Here is a 16,272-nt window from a genome sequence, read left to right on the forward strand (position 1 = left end):
GCAATGGTCACAGACACCCGCATTTATTTAAACCCCCTCAGAGTGCCAGACATAAAAGATACAGTGTGTGAAAGTTTCCACAAAAAGTAAATACCTCTCACAGTGTGGGGAATAATCAGTGTAGAGCACACATATTTCTTAAACTCTAAACACACTCACTGCACTTCATATGACTAAATAGTGAGGAATCTGTACACGCTGCAGTGCATCTTACTGCACTATGAGGAATCTGTACACGCTGCAGTGCATCTTACTGCACTATGAGGAATCTGTACATGCTGCAGTGCACCTTACTGCACTATGAGGAATCTGTACACGCTGCAGTGCACCTTACTGCACTATGAGGAATCTATGCACCTCACTGCCATATACTGCACTGTGAAAAATCTGTGCACACTGCACTGCATCTTACTGCACTATGAGGAATCTATGCACTGCACTGCCAATACTGCACTGTGAAAAATCTGTGCACCTTGCACTTTGCTGCACTATGAGAAATCTGCCCACACTGCACTGCATCTTACTGAACTATGAGGAATCTGTACACACCGCAGTGCATCCTATTGCACTATGAGAGATCTGTGTCACTGCAAATGACTGCACTATGAGAAATCTGTGTCACTGCACTTCATCTTACTAAATTGCAGTGCTGTGGTCCAGATTCTTCAGTGCAGTTAGATGCAGTGGAGCATGCACAGATTTCTCATAGTGCAGTAAGGTGCAGTGCATTGTGCACAGATTTCTCATAGTGCAGTAAGATGCAAAGTACCTTGCACAGATGTTAACACAAATGATGATCACAAACACCCACAGGGCCAAAATGAAAGCCTCCCCTCCTCTACCCTCCCCCACCCCCACCCCGTAGAGGAGCCCGGCTCCTGACAGGGATTTCCCCAGGATTATACCGTCTATTTGTACAAACACAGCAGAAGGTGCCGACAATTTCCTACCTGAGTAGAAACCTGTGCAGACATTTACAGGCTCTCTCCACGTCCTATGGCGGGGGCGTGGCAGGTACACATCTGCGGTCTGGGGGGGGTCGGTGAAGGTCTGAAGATGAGGATAACTGCACAGACAGACAGGGCGTCCTTCTTCCTCTGCAGCAGACAACAGATAAAGGGCCGGAAGTGATGTCAGCATCCGGTGCTGGTGCTGGCTCTGCCACCGCCGACCTGGAAAAGGAAACTCTTTCCTTTCATACAATGTGCTCAGGGGTTTCCTCAGAAAGCGAGGCGCGCCCTCTGGTGGCCACTAACAGAACCTCCATTCCCAGTCCCCAGGAGTGAACACATTTCACAGGATCAAACATTTTGTGGCAGGAAAGACCTGGGTTTTAGATACCACAGATATGTTTTTAAGACACACACAGTCCAAGATACAGGGTCTCACTCTCGGTTGCTGCTGTAAAAAAATATTTATAGCTTTACTTCACATCTTCAAACCACTGATGCAGAGGACTAAAGAATATTTACAGGAAGCTGTCAACTGGAAGCGAGACTTTGTATTTCATTAAATATATGAGAATATGTGTTAGTGGTGCAATTAAACTGGCAGCTTATTTCTTTTTTCTTTTTTTTAAACTCTTTATTGGGTTTTTCAAATGCACAGCAGGGTATATAGCAATGTAAATAGAGGAAAATACCATGATGTTTTATCCACCAGATCAAATTCAGTTTGGCATAAGGCATGCTTTAATGCGGAAATTAAAAGAACAGCCTGTTGGATTCGTTACGGCAGTGCCAACACGTAAGTGTATTGTTTTGGTTGTGTTTGCTGGCTCTGCCTACAGCCCGTACACACTTTTCATTGATGACTAGACATGTGTCAGACGTTGGACTCTGCAGGTGCACAAGGCCAGGGTATTTCACGCCAGCTCAAGTCACTCTTCCTTTCATTTAACCACTTCGCCTCCTTATCTAACTTTCAGGACCTATGGTAGCAAGAGACAGCTCAGCGCTAGCCTCTGGTGCCTCTCCACCCCCACCCTGCAGGCTTGAGCAGAGCCCACTATGACTCTGCTGTGCTTTTCATGCTCTCACCTCAGGTAGGGTTGACCCCTTTCCACAAGATAAATACCGACCCGTTGTTGTTGTTTTAAGAGTCTGAAAGGCCCGGGTATGATACTAAATGGGACTTTAAACAAAATCATATATATAAATTTGTAACATCACTTTTCTGCCTTAGTTTTCTCTTAATCAGGGTATATATCGTACTCCGTACTCCAAGGTGCATCAGGGTACTCAATATGTCCTTGTGCTGTAAGGACACTGGTCTTAAGCCATTTTTCGCTCTCCTTACACACTTCACAATCCACAACACTCACCATGATCTGATCATCCATACAGGAGCACCAAAAATTCTCCCTCACCCGTTTTTTGTCAAAGTTTGCCCTAAGTGCCCCTCACGATAATGTTTTAGCACCTCAAACCCTCAGGTGGTACAAACATGTAATTTCTCATTAGAACTTTTGTGTCACTCAGAGTTAGTTCATCCAGAATCTTAACAAATGGTCTCACAGAAGGGCCAACCATGCTCTCCCTAAGCTCGCCATGCACTACTATTTGTTCAACACTACGTCCCGATCCATGTACGAACACCCAAGGCGTTAAGTGGGCCAGGTCCTGCCGGTGCTCACTGGCAGTTCTAAAAAGCAGGTACTGAGATGGGCTCCCCATTTTTGACCTTACCCAAAGGGTGAAAAAAGAAATCTTGACTCTGCAGCAGTGCCATCCTTCACTGCCTTTAATGTAACTTCAAAGAGCCTCGTTTTAGTTCTTTCACAGTCTCATTTCAGAACGGAAGTATTTTCAATGTTATATACAACAAAGCCATAGTTGTTGCTTATTTATCTTATACAAATAACAACCAATGACAAAGCCAATAGTCCTAGTTTGTTGTAGGTGTAATCTTCTGTGCTGTATTATGTATGTGAATGCAATGACAGAAGCAGCAAAATATTTGTCTGGTGGCACACTATGCTAAGCATAGGTTTTTAGCTTAGATGTTTTAAGCCACGCCCTTAATACCATCGGCCACACCCCTTTGAGAGACCCTCCCCCAGTTTTCATCCCACTTGACTTCCTGCAAACCCAATTCATCAGCACAGACCCAGCTACTGCTACATTCTTCCACATCGCACAATGAAACCAAAGCCCCTTCCTGATCCCAGGCAGACCCACTGTGACCGTTTTCCCCGGGACACTCCAAAGACATACAAGAAGGCAGTCAGCGTGCACGTTCTTCCATGTTGATATGTGGGCAACGTTGTAACGATACTCCTAAAGTCTGGAAGCAAGTCTTGCTGGCCTAACTGAGCCCTTACCAGTACCACCAGTGATCAGTGCATATGCAAAAATGTAAACCCCATAAATAGGTCCTAAAATGCTCGACAGAGCAGGCAGCTGCTAGGGCCTCGAACTCTATAACTGAATAGTTGCTTTCACGTTCCCTCAATCCACAGTTTTTTGCATACCCATCCACACCTGGGATAATACTGCCCCCAATCCATGCGCACTGGCATCCACCATTAGAAATGTTTTAAGATTAGTGTCAAAAGGTGCAAGAATTCCCGCCTCACAAATGTCTCTCCTTACACGATCAAAATCACTTTGCTGAGCATTGCCCTAACCCAATGAGCACACCCCTTCTGCAATAACATTCTAGATTCCTCAGTCTTGTTTGCAAAATTGGGAAAATTAATTGTGTAGTATTCGACCAAGCCCATAAATGAACGTAACTGGTCTTTATCATGTCAATTAGGTGCAGACTTAATAGCTTTCAAAAATAAAATTTGAGGTTGGATGCCCTTCCCCCGAAATCGTACAGCCAAGGTTTTCAATTTCCTCTACAAGGAACTTCCTTCCTTAGGGTAGGACCAGCCCCCTTAGCCTACCTTAGCCTTAAGATGTTTCTGTGTTCCTGAATGGACTCTCCAAAAACCAGAAAATTATCTTGGAAAAACTTTAGGTTTTCCAGATCTCTGAAAACCTCCACCATAATCCTTTGAAGCATGGTTCGATCCCCGGCTCTGACGGCAGGGGTCTGCCCAGCACCATGTGACTCTGGGCAATAACTCACTTAATGTTCCCAACGGCCCCCAGCTCCTTGACACCTTCGGGTAATTGTTTGCCTATTACAAATACTGGACATTTACATTTACAAAAGACACACAATTGATGGCTGGAATGCAGGACAAATCAGAACATTCACCCCCAGTCAAGAGATCTGGGTAAAGTCATCATTCTTTTGCTCACCATGCCACCCCAGTTTAGAACTGGCCATATGCAAATCAGTCTTGACCCTGTGCTTCATGGTAAGAGTCTAGCCCGAACTGCCAAACCAGGTCCTTCCTGGATCGGAAACAAGCATCCTGGGACCGGTTTCGGGGTTTCACCCCTCATCAACCAGGCTAGCTTGAATCCAGTGGCACAGTGAGCCCGGGACCCACATCTGGGCATACCTCACACACTTAGGGTGAGAAAGCAAAAGACACACTATTCAGCGCTGCAGGTAGGAGCGGTGGGGCCGGCTGGGAGAATTTAGTGAGACGACCACAAGGGAAAATTAAATGAATAATTAATTTTCCCTTGTAGTTGTCTCTCAAAATCCCCCTTACCCCCTCAAGCCGGCCCAACTGCCCCACCGCTCTTACCTCCAGCAGTAGCGACGAACAAAATTGACCGACGGAATGGCGAGCAAATCAGAACATTCATCCCCAGTCAATAGATCTGGGTTAAATCCATCATTCTTTTGCTCACCATGCCACCCCAGTTTAGACATGGCCATATGCAAATCAGTCTTGACCCTGTGCCTCATGGGAACAGTCCAGCCTGAACTGCCAAATTAGGTCCTCCCTGGACTGGAAATAAGCATCCTGGGACCAGTTTCGGTGTTTCACCCCCTCATCAGCCAGGCTAACTTGAATCTACTGGGACAGTGAGCCCGGGACCCACTTCTGGGGGCTTACCCGCTGCACTTAGGGCGAGAAAGCAAAAGACCAAGCAAAACCCCTTGTGCTAGGGTTAAAAACAGTAAGGAGAAAAAGAAGTACGACAGGAACCATTAGATCAAGTCATCCTCAACTTAAATCGACATGTTTCAGCCCATGACCTTGAAAGTATCATGGCTTTCTTCAGGATAGTGAGTGAGCTACTGCTGTAATAGTGAAAAGAAATAACAAGAATGGTAAGAGTTTCAATAACCTGTGTTTGATACTAGACCCGTGATCCAGGGGTAGCAAGATGGTGGATTCACTGGTGGTACCTGTAGGGGAACAAAAAACAACATACTGAGCAATGTATGAGTAAGTATACAACTCAATGGGCCCGATTCACAGAATGAACTTAAGACTCAATCCTAAACTTACAACTATTTTGGTATTCACAGATTGAACTTACTACTTTTGGTATTCACAGAAGTTAGGATTTTGTCTTAAGTCTGTCTTAAAACAAACTTAAGACAGACTTAAGACAGACTTAAGACAAAATCCTAACTTCTGTGAATACCAAAAGTAGTAAGTGCATTCTGTGAATACCAAAAGTAGTAAGTGCATTCTGTGAATACCAAAAGTAGTAAGTGCATTCTGTGAATACCAAAATAGTAGTAAGTTTAGGATTGAGTCTTAAGTTCATTCTGTGAATCGGGCCCATGGTTTCTAGTTTGTTTCCTCATGCGGGAGCCCTCATGAGCATCGAAGAGGTTAATGAGAACCCTTTTGAAACCAAAACATCCCTGAGCTCCTCCCTCGCAGCGAGAGGGTTGTAGCCCGCACCATGACTAGGCTTCATTGTGCGAGGGGGATTCCTTATGATGAATCCTCTGCTGGGTGAGGGAAACCGTCCTTTAAAGGGACGCCTTCTACTTAGCCAGACTCTCTTACCTTTTTCGATCAATAACAATATGCAGGTCAAGTTTCAAGTTTTTTCAAGTTTTATTTTTATTTGCTTTGGTACTCAACTGAGGACCACAAATATTTTAAACATAAAATTCTGGTTATTTACAACAGTAACATTTCTTGTGCTAATACAATGTTAAAAAGATTTTAAAAATGTATAAAAGTTATAACAGACAAATTCATTTGGCGGGAATTTACATAGAGTGATCAGTTCCTTTGCGGAGTTAATCCTACATTTAATGTATATGGCTTGCAAGTACCGCTTCCTTGCCGTTACCACCTTTGGATTTAAACAGGCAAACATTAGATGCTCGACATCTTGCTCTCCTCCATTACACAGATTACATTTAGAGTTTTCCTTTAAGTGCCATTTGGCTGTTACAGTTTTGACTGGTAAAATACCGAACCGGAGCAGAACAATCGCTCTCCTGACAGAATGATTTAGGTTGAAAGCAATGTACTGTTGAATTTTCTTGTATGTTATAGTTTCAATGAAATTCTTATATGTAGATAGTTTAGAACAATGCAAAAGGTCTAGATCAAAGCTCAGCCTTGAGGTGAAATGTTTCAAAAAGAGTTTAAGTTGGGATGGTGTCCAGGCTAGCAGCAAAACGATATTAATCTCCGCCAGCTTAAAGGCAACTGACATGTTTTTCTTAAAAACGTGTTTGGATGAGTCACGATCAATTGTTTCTTTTTTGAGCAGAGATCGAAGAGTTCCTTCCTCGGCGTGCAGGAGATGATATGCCCACCTGATGACATTAGCAATTCCTCGAGAGTAGGAGCTGGTTAATGAGAACTCGAGGCGGAGAGCTTGTACAGGATACCTTTGTTAGTCTCCGTAATATTTTTCCTTCTTTTAGATGTAGGAAGTTCCACTGGTTTATGGGAATATATTCCAAGGCATATGATAGTACAGGCGGTATCTTAACACTATATACCTTGAGCAGAGAAGAGAAATGCCTGTGTCCTGACGCTGCGTATAGTCTTGCAAGAGCTCCCGCGTGCACATCAGCTTTTCTGGTCAGGTTCACAGTGTGTGGCCGATTTTGTAGAGACTTGGTGAAGATCCTGCCTAGATAGGTGTAATCATTTACTTATCCACTTTGTCTCCACCACGGGTCCAGTTATATTTAGAACTATTTTTCTTTCCTGAAAAATAAACTATTTTTGTTTTGGTAATGTTAGGGATTAAGTAATTTTCCTCCGTATATTTGTTCAGTGCCTGGAGATTGCTTTGTAGTCCAAATGGTGTTAAATCTAATATGACAATATCGTCAGCGTATAACAGTGTATGTATGTTTTGGAAGGCAACTTTTGGTGGAAAATTGCGTGCTTGCTGGAGACATTGAGGCATATCACTGAGATAGAGTGAAAAGAGTAGGGGAGCAAGGAGACATCCCTGTTTGAGGCCATTGGGGGTCGGGATAGGGCTGGTTAGGCCCTTTTCTCTCCCCATTTGTACCTGGCACCAGGTGTCTGTATGCAGTGATATTAATATTCGTAGTAACTGGTCAGGGATACCCATTTCACTAAGTTTTTCCCAGAGTATTCTCCTGTCCACCCAAACGAACGCAGTCGAAAAGTCGATGTAAGCTGCGTAAACAGCCTGAGATTTGATGGACACATATTTATCTAGGATAGTTTGAAGGATGGCAATATTGTCCGTGACTGAATGCTTAGGTCTGAAGCCAGCTTGATATCGAGGGATCAATCCAGATGAGAAGGCCCAGTTTTTAAGTTGATCCAGGACTTCCGCCGTGAAGATCTTTCCAGTGGCATCCAGCAAAGCGATTTGTCTGTAGTTACTAGGTTGTAGTCTTGATCCTTTTTTATGTATAGGTGTGATGATACTCCCCTTCCACGACTTCGGGATTACCCCAGTGCTGAGAATGTAGTTGAAGAGGGGGGAAAGCATTCTGCTCCACCCTTTAGGATCGATCTGGAGGACTTTGATTGGGATTTGATCTGGGCCAGTTGCTCCTGTTGATCTCGCCCTTCTTATGTGTATCTCAATAGAGAGGGGAGTCGATGTTCCTGTATTTGAGATTTCAGTTTCTGAATTACTAGAGAACGTATAGGCCATTTCTGAATTATTGTTTAATTTGTATAGATTAGTGAGATAGGTTTCCCATTCGTTTGGGGGCACAGGAATACTTTGTAATGTTTTTTTCGTGCCCGTTTCTTTGGCGATTATGGTCCAGTAAGCACGTTGGTTGTTCTGTTTAGCTGCTATCTGCAGATCCACCCAATTCTGATCTTGGGTTATTCTCTTGTGTTTTTCTTTTTCTCTCCTCCGTTGGTTCTTTAGTTTGTTAATTTCTGCTTGCCTAGATGGCGAAGCTTCTAAGAACTGTGCTCTTATCAGTTTATTTAGCAGCTTTGTTCCAGTATCTAATTTTGGATTTTGGTTTTTAGTCTTTGTAGTTCTCGGTTGCGTCAGCTTTTTCTGCAATTTTTGCGTTAGTTCTTTTATGATCAGTTCAAAATTCATTATTGGGTTTACAGAGTGTGTTGTTTGAAGAAGCTGGTTAGTGGCTATTATATTAGTTATCTTATTAAGTGTCGCTGAGTTCCAATAAATCCGCCTTTGGTTTTGATTTACCATGACTGTACTGTGCTTGTACATGATTTGAGTAGGTGAACATGGAAGTATTTTCCACTCTGTAGATAACTGTAGGATAGCGTGATCGCTTCCGTGAACACAATTTATTTTTAGTTGCAGGGCGGATCCGAACAAGTCGAGACTGGATATCATATAATCCAAAAGTGTGTTGCTATTATTCCCCTGTCTCGTATTTGAAGCGGGGATGTCGCCTTCCACATTCCCGTTTAATATTATTCCATTTAGCGTTGGGAGTGATGCTAGTAGAATTTTTCCCCTTTGATCCGCCTTGTTCCCTTTGGGGAATAATGGTGTGGAAATTTCCAGCGCCTCTTCTTTATACCAGTTAGACCATTTTGATATTTCTTTGTTGGAAACTTTTCCATTTAGATCCCCCATGATGAGCAACGGTGGATAATCATGCCTTTCAATTATTTGATCTATGTCATCCAGGATCTCTGTCATCATTCTGTCCAGGCGGGATATATAAATTAAAGATTAGTACGTTATTTTGGGAGTCTGAGAGGTTTGTCCTGCACCTGACCTTAATACATTGGTAATTATAAGAATTCGTGGAGATTATTTCGTGGGCCCAGTCATACTCTTCACTTAGTAAAATTGCAATCCCACCCTTCGCGTGCCCCCGCTAGACCCGCAGGGCAGGGACATCATGAAGTATCCCTCGAGATTGAAATTTTGTGTACTCCAGGTTTCTTGTAGGGCCACGATAGCGGGAGAGTTTTTGACTAATTCTGCCATTTTTTCTTTAGTTTTTCCCGCTATATTCCAAGAAGAGATTACTAAGCCTGTGCTAAACAGAAGAGCTAGTGTCCTTCGTTTGTTTGTTACTGTTCAGGGTCTCAGAGATCCAGTCCCATGACTGGTCCCTCTGTGTTGTTTCCTTACTGCGAGTGCTTTTGCTCCAAATTTCCCTTTCGCCATTCTTTACTGAAACAAAGAGATTTGCTGCTGATTGATCTAAGGGATAGTTTTTTTTATTTATGGTTTGGTACATTTTTTGAGAGGATTCGAGCGGATACATCATATTGTAGACTTCATTTTTTAATACTGGGATAAAGTCATAGCCACATTTGTGGAGGATCTCGCTCTCCTTAAGGATAATTCCTGGTAAGGCTGGGGACCAGAATTCTACAATTGCAATTTTTGTTTTCGCTTTGTCCGGAAACATTACTAGTTTGATCTCATTTTGAGCTAAAAATTTTAGCGGCTGGATCTGTTGCAGTAGGTTAATGATTCGGCCGCGATTGAGTGGAGCTTCATCAATAGGGAATAACTCTGTGATTTGTAAGCAGTTGGATCTTATCTCCTCTACTTGGGATTCTTTTCTCTGTGATTCTGGATGTCCTACGAGTGTTCCTCTTAAAGTTGCACTTTCTGAGCTGTGTATGAAATCAGTAGCCTTTGGATTTAATGTGGAGTATTGGTAAAGGTTTTTGCTGTTGGTTTTCACCTGTATCTTCTGGTGCTTCATACTCGGTGTCGGGGGCAGTGTTGGTCTTCCTTCATAACCTGGTGAGGCGTTAAGTAGGGGAGTGGTAATCTGAGATTTGATTTTTGTGGCCTTCTTCTTTTTGAATCTTCTTAGCGCATTTCTCTTTTTTATCTTTCTTTGCCGTTGTTCCTTCTTTGTTTTTTTCGAGTCTTGTACATCTTCACTAGTTAACCCAGTGTTTGTTTCAGGATCAGGTATTACAGGATTGGTCATGTTTATTTTGGATTTGCTTTTTGTAAATATTGGGTAGTACGTCACAGATTGTTGATGTGGTTCTAAGTTAGTTTGCTCTTTAAAGAGTTTCCTGAGGGAATATTTTTAAGGCATCACCAGTTATCTCTTGACATTTGCCACAGATTCCTGTTATTTTTGTTGTTTTTGATGACCGAATTTGTTCTTTCTTCTTTTTTTCCTCAAGCAGAAATTTTAGAATTCCAATTTGTACGTCAAGTGTTTGATCAGAATTTTCCAATATGTTACCTAAATGGTTGAGGACTGATTCCAGGATATTTTGTAAAAACAAACATTGATTTAGAAACGGGAGTGTAATGATTGATCAGGCCAGTGGTTTTTGATTTCAAGAACATTTTATTGATAAAAATAATGATAAGAATAGTAGGAACAAAATACAATACAAGTGATACAAGTGAATCAATAGAAATATACAAATAGGGGCTAAAATGGGGAAGGAAACCAAGTAACTGTATATAAAAGTAAAATTAGCCTTTCATAGATATAGAATCCGATTAAGTACAGGCCACTATCAAAGCAATAAACAAACGTATCACTATCATATTTGGAGAGGGGAACAGGGGAGGAATCAGAATAAAAGAAGAAAGGAAAGAAGAGAGAGAGCAATAGAAAAGAGGAAAGGGAATAGAGGACAGGAAAGAGAAAAGAGAAGAAGAAAAAAGAAGAAAAAGAAAAAGAAGAAGGACTAACCCAACCTAGAAAAATAGCAGACACCAATTAGACAGACAGATCAAAAGAAAACTGAGGAACCAACCCTTTTGAAGACAACTCCATATAATCATCCAAAGCTTTCCAAACCCCACTAGAAATAGATGGAGAGAGGTGAGCTTGATCAACCGAAGTGTGAGCACTGCGTAAAAAGGAGACCCAAGCCCACCACGTATGATAGGAAACCGACGAAAAAGATTTCCACTCCATAAGAATGATTTTCACCGCAACAGTCAGGAGAAGATCCAGTAACTGTAATTCCAATGGATCTAAAGGGATAGGAGTAGGAGCAGCCAGTGGGCCTAATAAAATTAAAGGGAAGGAAAGTTGGAGCTCAATACCAAAGATAAGAGAGAGATGCTTCTGGATGAGGTTCCAAAAAGGTTGAAGCAAGGAGCAATGAAAAAACATATGAGGAAAATCGCCTGCCAACAAACCACAGCTCCAGCATAAGTTGTCATCTTTAAGATTTAGCGAATGAAGACGCACAGGCGTCCAATGGAGGAGATTGATAGAGAAAAACTTAGACTGCATTAAAGATGGTGCGATTTTATTATGAAGAGAGAGTTTACCAATTAATTGCCAAGTATCAGAGGAAATATGATCGGTAATGGCATGATCAAAATGGTGCAACCGTCTGTGCGGGTAGTGATCAGGCCAGTGGTTTTAAAGATAGAAAGATCTGGTGAATTTTCGAGATGGCCCTCTATATCTATTGATTTTTGTGGAGTACTGATCTGTATGTTGTCGATCCTCCTTTGGTGTTTCATTTGAGATATTCCATCCTTGGTGCTGGTGTCTGGGGAGATGATGTTGCAGTCAAAAGACTGTTGTATTTTAGAAAGATCCGGTGTTATTGAACCGGTTGCCATTAAATCTGAGGTTGAGTCCACTTGTTCCATAAAGGTATTTTTCTCCCCTGCTTCTGGGATTATTTGGGTGCCGTTTCCAACTTCCGTGACACCTACTGTTTCGGAGTTTGCCTGTTCTTTTACTATATGGTCCAGGTCATCTGGGTTTGCTTTTGCAAAATACTTTCTGATTCCAGGGGTTGCTATTGTCTTTCCGTTTCTTACTGCCTGATTGCGTCGTCTGTTCCCATTCTTTTCATGAAGATGGTTCTGGATCTGAGCTTCTTATAAGCCATTGCACTGTATTAGATCAGTTAGAGGTGACACGTTTTTGTCCAGGCGGGGCGGAGACTATATATATTTTCCCCTTCTATTCCCTGCTTTTGACCCACGATAGAAGTGCCTGCTTCCAATAAACACAGTCGGGTAGTTAGACTTCGGGGTCAATGCCCAGCGCGCCGCTCATGCAACGCCAGCACCAGCACCCAGATCCAATTCCCCAAGTTCGTTCCTATAGGATTATGCAGTTTTTTTGGGGCCTGCTCTGGACTCCTCGCCACTCCCACTTAAAGCAAGGGGACTGACTTAAAGGAATACTTGGCGTCTTGTGACTCCTGGCTGCGGCGGCGTGAAGACCTGAGCTCCGTAGTGAATTCTGCCTGTGGGGACGTGAAGACCCCAACTCTCAGCAATCCCCCCGCTTTGATCGCCACCAGTCTCAGTCTAAACTGGCGCCGATTTAGCAGTAGTAGTAGGCAAATATAGGATGCAGAGTATTAATTTGAATTAAAGACAGACAAGACGGTCTTCTAACTGAGACGTTGTTTTTAGGAGCTCTCGGACAAAGAATAAGATCATTCAAAGAAAAACTGATTTTCAAAAGAATTCGATCAGACTTTGCAAGCATCAGACTCTAAAGCTGGATTAAAAAACCCTCCAATGCCTTCACATCAATTTTGAACAAACCCCGGTTTTTACTCTATGGGTCTGTCATGGCTGGATTTTCTGATTAGATGGGATCAGCCCCTAGGGGCCCCTCCAACCCAGCCAGAACATAATCACATTCCTCCTCAGGACCATCTATCCAGGCACCTGGGTACCTACCTGAGGATGGGGAACTCGCAATATACAAGCTCATATTATTAAAAACACCACTAAATCTATAGGGATACTAAGAATACTCACTGATTACTAGGGATATCCATACCCTACACCACACTCATACATCAGTTAGTCTCGCGGCCACTCAGACCCAGACTGATCTACCTCAGGGCAGACATGACACACAATCCGGTGCGTCTACACATGGGCCTGCAGAACCCAATGCTCTCCTTTCCAAATGATCTACAATCCGGCAGATCTCCACGCCAGTATCCCCCCTGGCGCTCTCCCTTACACAAGCCACAATCCTGTGGGTATCCACGCTGGTCATCCACCCCAGCGCTCTCACTAACGCCGTATATCAACGACGACCACATTCCTATGAACACCTTCAGATATATGTCTCTTCACTAAGGGTCTGCTACTACAATAATATTATGGGATAGCCGAATTACTTAGTGTCAACAATTCCCTAGCTCAAGGGCTCCCTGTTCTCTCTATTTATTCAGACTTACCGGATCAGGGGCAGCATCTGTTCTGGCTGTAACATCTGACTAGGAGAAAAAGGTTACCTATGCTTTGGAACAGAAAACACTGTTTACAGGATTATGGGAGGGTGTACTACCGTGGTCCCTTAGTTGCAGGTCTCCTCTCTCCCTCACTATTACTTACCTGATCAGGGGTAGCATCTGTTCAAACAGTAATACCTATCAGAAAAGAAGATTACCCTCACTGTATGGGGACAAAGATATACACACTATGTGATTGAGTTATTTCTTGATTTAAGCGCTCCTACTCCCTTCTGATCCATCAGTGGCTCAACGGCAACTGGCTAGAAGCCAGGTTAGCTTTATCATAGAAAAACTCATGCACACTAATTCACTAATTAAAATGGGGTCATTTATTGTAACAATAATAAAGTATACATATACAAAACTATGGGGTCTCTATAACTAGCAGTAACTTTAACACACCGCTGAAAGAAAAGGATTAAACATACAATTTATTTGCGGGGTAACAGGAACACACCGCTGAAAGGGAAAAGATTAGACATACAATAGCCTAGGGAATAAGAACAAGATTAAAGTGTAAGTGTAAGTGTAACTAATTCAGACTACCTCACCTATTAGAAGGAAGATTTCTCTCTCTGCCTCTGGTGGGATTAGGGCTCTCTCTGTTTCTCCCTCCTTCACCACATCACCACGCCTCTGGTTCAGTTGCTCCAGCTGACAGCCTTCTTTGATGCCCTCTGCACTGCTCTCTCTCTCCTCATCTTCAGCAATCGTCTGCCTTCTTCCTCCATTCAAGAACTGCACTCTATTTTGCAGCTCCAGCAGACATTCTCTCTCTCTCTCCAAGCTGAACTGAGCTCCAAGCTGAACTGAGCTCCCAGCTGTTCTGAGCTCCAAGCTGTTCTGAGCTTCAGGCTGAACTGACCACTCCTCCTCTCCTGTAGCTCACTAATATGGATTCCTCTCCCCTCATGGAAATTTCCACCAGAGGGCCGCCTCCTACCGAATTCCTGTGCCAGCTCCCAGGCTTCCACGCAACCGCAGTGGCCATCTGCTTGTTACGTCTGGGCCCAAGAGAAAAACACATTCCTCGGATAAGAAGCAGTCCTAACTGGATTTTCCTCTAGCACACAACAGCCTTAACTATAAACATTACCTTTACCCTGAAAAGCCTCTCAGCTCCATCAAGATGGAGTCCCTCTAGCTCTAGGCCTGTAGGCCTGAAAGGGATGAAATGCCCCTTAGCTATGCCAGAATACCTACATAAACCATACCAATGTGTCAAGCATGTCAAAGCCAATAGGCAATAGACAGGTTAGAGTCAAGAATAAGGGATCTATCATCATATTAAGCAGCTATCCTCTTCTAGGTCTGGAAGAAAGGGCTTAAAAGGGCCAACACAAGCTAAGAATACCTATACTAGATGTGAGCAAGACTAAGATCTATATCACTGCTACATAGAGCCAAAAACTCTGCCATAACAGGGTCTCAGAATGGAGTTCGCGACATAACAGGAATACTTGTGTCGAGGAGGAGCAACGATTGAGAGCAGGAGCAGAGGGTGCAGCAGTACGGAGGAGCAGAGCCGAACTCTAAAGGAGCCGAGAAGCTGAAAAAACCCGCAGAAAAATTCGTAGCTGCCACCGCCGCCGCCGAGTTCAAGAGACGGCAGCGGGCTGCGGGAGCGGCAAGTACCGGCAAGCAGACATCAGATTCGGCACAGAAGATCCCTCCCGCACCCCCTCTCCGCATCTCTGAGCGAAACCGATTAACTCGCAGCTGTTGCCGCCGCCGTGGTGAAGAGAAGGCGGCGTGCAGCGGCACCGAAACCGGCAAGACTTCAATACAGAGGACCCCGCCCGTACTCCCTGCATTTTTGAGAGGCTGTTGCCGCCGCCGCAGAGGTGAATAGAAGACGGTGGGCGGCAGCAGCGGCCAGCATTATTTAAAGACAAGAGGACCCCCCGGCACTCCTGCACCACCTGCATCTCTGGCAGCCGACCTTACTGCACCAGCACCGGCATAGGAGGTGGGCGAGCCGGGTGCCCAGGTGTTACGGTATTTGGAGCTTGCAACACGGAGGACCACATCGAATAGACCGGCATTACAGTACTGTCCTGGGCAAGGAGGCAAGAGCTGCGGTATCACTGCACCGAGTGGGATGCTCCAGTAGAGTACAGCAAGGGAACTAAGGTGAGCCAGCCAGTCGTATTACCTCTTCGCCTGGCCACTCTTTATACATAGTAATAACTCACCAGAAGCAGCAACCCCAGGTCAAACTGATGAACCAACACCAAAATCGTTGGCCCATCTTCAGCCACATAAGCTTTTCCCAAGACCTGTCGTGATTTGAACTCAATGGGAGATGAAAAAAATCCCAACATTTCTATCTTTTCTCCCTGTAACCTCTAGGATTAATATCTTTGGGAAGAAGCGTAACATAAGGCCTCTAGTTTCTCCAGGTACGATCTTCAATAAAGAGCTGGAGTCGATCCATCAGTTCCACCCATCTGTCCAGAATCTTGAATGATGCCTTTGCAGGGGCGGCTCCTCCACTAGGACGGAGGAGCGTTGCCCCACTGCTTTCTCGCAGTGCGAGAAAGTCAAAACATAAAATGATAATATCTTTTAGTTATTACCATTTTATGTTTCTTTCCACACTGCGGGGGGGCTGGTGGGTAGAGCTGCCCGGGCAGGGCAGGGGTGGTTTGCCCACTCCTGAGTACGCATGACTGGTTTGGTCAGCCCTCTTGGGCCGCCCAAACCAGTAATAAGTATTCTGGGTTGCAGCCGACATGGAGAATATGCAATCCCCTATAGCCCCTGGTAGGGCGGCG

The 16,272-nt window shown here is 43.9% G+C and overlaps 2 protein-coding genes across 3 annotated transcripts in view; both read right to left on the minus strand.

Moving 5' to 3' along the window:
* LOC147662837 (uncharacterized) overlaps positions 1-16,272 on the minus strand; it is a 254,639-nt gene that overhangs the window by 135,877 nt on the left and 102,490 nt on the right. The gene's annotated exons all lie outside the window — the stretch shown is intronic.
* The window catches only part of LOC147662838 (uncharacterized), a 188,758-nt gene that overhangs the window by 69,991 nt on the left and 102,495 nt on the right, over positions 1-16,272 (minus strand). The window contains exon 1 of one of the 2 annotated variants that reach the window (XM_086950866.1): positions 951-1,085. The exons of the other annotated variant lie outside the window; for it this stretch is intronic. The gene's annotated coding sequence lies outside the window, so the exon portion shown is untranslated. Of the gene's footprint in view, positions 1-950; positions 1,086-16,272 lie in introns of those variants that run through there. 2 annotated transcript variants of the gene reach the window in all.

The sequence above is a fragment of the Lissotriton vulgaris genome, unplaced genomic scaffold, assembly GCF_964263255.1.
Source record: "Lissotriton vulgaris unplaced genomic scaffold, aLisVul1.2 SCAFFOLD_1795, whole genome shotgun sequence".
NCBI classification, from domain to species: Eukaryota; Metazoa; Chordata; class Amphibia; order Caudata; family Salamandridae; genus Lissotriton; species Lissotriton vulgaris.